Here is a 2,314-nt window from a genome sequence, read left to right on the forward strand (position 1 = left end):
AACTATATTTCTCATTTGACAGTTACAATTATAATCATTCAGGCATCTATTTCCCACAAACTCTCCACAGCCATAACCTTTAGTGATTAATTATAAAGCTCCAGGAGCAATAATACAGAGACTAATTTCCTAAAACAATAAAAGACAGAATTTCTCATTTGGAGCTAAATGAAACACGAACAGGTTGTTATTCATGCTGAAATCTTGATGCAGAGTCATGGTGCAGCCATTATAGAAGCTATTAAACAAATTCTCAAATCAAAGAAACTATAGGTCTGTCTTCAAAAGGGAAAATACTGTGTTTGCCTAAGAAATTTCTAATATCTATGCTTGTCTTTCCTTTTTTAAGTCTCATTAATTCTTTCCTGTTTCTTCTCTTACTGAATCATCTAAAAATATCAATTTTAACCAAACAGGAGGAGATACAAGAATTAACAGAAGGGAAATTCCTATTCACTCACATTCAAACATCTCGAATACAGGCTTCTTGTCCTGCTTATTTCAAGATATGTCAGTAGATTTGGAAATTACCTTGGGTCATGGAATATGTGTTCTATGACTACCCTAGTTGTGTTTTGAAGAGCATAATGCACAATGGCTGATTTCATACCCACTAGGAAAATGTTACATTTCTGCACATTTTACTGTTGAGTATAAGTATGAAGAAGATGATATTTCACTCCACACTCTGATAAAATCTACCACAAATAAATAAAAACCAAGAATTCCACAATTAAATGGCACAAGTCAAGCAGGCAATGGGAGGATTGGAATAACAAGTTATGAGAAATGTGCAGAGAAAATAAGTTGTGATTTTTTTAAATGACAAGATAGATAAACATATTAACATCAACACAAATTTTAATTGAATCTTTGTTATATTTTTACAGCTGCCATACTTTGCTTTCTGGGGATTTAGCAACTAAGAACAATGATGAAATTGAATAGTAAGCTTGCCAGGATATGGCATTTAGAAAAGAGCATGCTCCTTCTAAAATTAAACCAAACAACAACAAAAAAAACCTCCCCATTTTTTGAGCATTCTGGTTATATAGATCACTGTGAAAATGGTTCCTAAGTGCCAAAAATCTTTTTCTAAGGTAAAATATTCACATGACCACAGATAAATGGGGTGAAAAGAAATTATTCATTTCTGCTTAAAATTTTACCTTATAATAACAAATGTTTCACATTAGGGAAAAATAAGAAACAGATTGATTTGAGAGCTGATATGTAAGTCATTGAGCTTATACTTAAAAAATGGTAGAAAGTTCTAAATCATTTTTCATCTGCAATATTTGCAGGTCTAGCATATTTTAAGGCTTGATTAATTGGACCCAGTTTCAGAACTCCAAACGTTTATTTTCTGTAACACACTTGATGTAGGAGAAAGAAGATACTATCAAGAAAGAAAACTGGGGGGAGGAGTTAAGATGGCGGAGGAGTAGGGAACCCCTTTTTCAGCCGGTCCCCTGAGTCGAGTTGGATAGGTACCAGACCAGCCTGAACATCCATGGAATCAACCTGAGACACAGGAAGATACATCTGGATCTCTACAAATGAACATCTCCAGCACTGAGTATTGAGGTACAAAACAGGGAGCCCTGAAACCGCGCACAGATATCGGAAGATAAACGGAAGGGGGAGGGAGCTGCCGCGTTCGGGTGTCGGGAAGCGGTAGCCACCTGCACGGGGGAGCAGGCAGACTCGTGGACCGGCATCCGCAAGAGAGCAGACTGACACCGTGAGCCGGGAACGCGGGCGACCAGACTGAGGGCTGGAGCATCGGAGCACGTGGGGGCAGCTGGCGGCTGGTGGTATTAGAACACAAAGAACAGAGACACGCCAGCCCTGGAAGTGAGGGCTGGGACTCCGGGTGTGGGGCGCACATCCCAGGACACTGCAGGGTTGAGCAGCACCAACAGAAACAGAGTTAAAGTGGCCAGATAATCAGTGGAGAACGGTCCGCGATCCCTCTCTTCTGAGACAGAGGCTGAGATTCGGCCATTGCTGCTCTGACTCTCAGAAGAGGCACAGCAAACCGCCAGGGAAAGCCGCCAGAGAACAAAAGCCTGGAAATACCGGCTCACAGTGTGCCCATCCCCAACCCCCTCGCAGGGGACACGGAGACTCTACCTAAACAGGGTTGCCTGAGTATCAGTGTGGAGGGCCCTTCCCCCAAAAGGCAGGCTGAAAAATCAAGAAGCCCACATCCCTAAGATCCCTATAAAACAAGGGCGCATGGCCTGGGTCCCGGTCAATAATTTAGGCTCTGGACAACCCCGCAACCTCTCCTCATCAGAATGAAGAGAAG

At 41.7% G+C, this 2,314-nt stretch overlaps 1 protein-coding gene across 1 annotated transcript in view; it reads right to left on the reverse strand.

The window, feature by feature from the left end:
• DACH2 (dachshund family transcription factor 2) overlaps nucleotides 1-2,314 on the reverse strand; it is an 835,748-nt gene that overhangs the window by 209,388 nt on the left and 624,046 nt on the right. The window lies entirely within an intron of this gene.

This window comes from Ursus maritimus, assembly GCF_017311325.1.
Source record: "Ursus maritimus isolate PB19 chromosome X unlocalized genomic scaffold, ASM1731132v1 scaffold_X1, whole genome shotgun sequence".
NCBI lineage: Eukaryota > Metazoa > Chordata > Mammalia > Carnivora > Ursidae > Ursus > Ursus maritimus.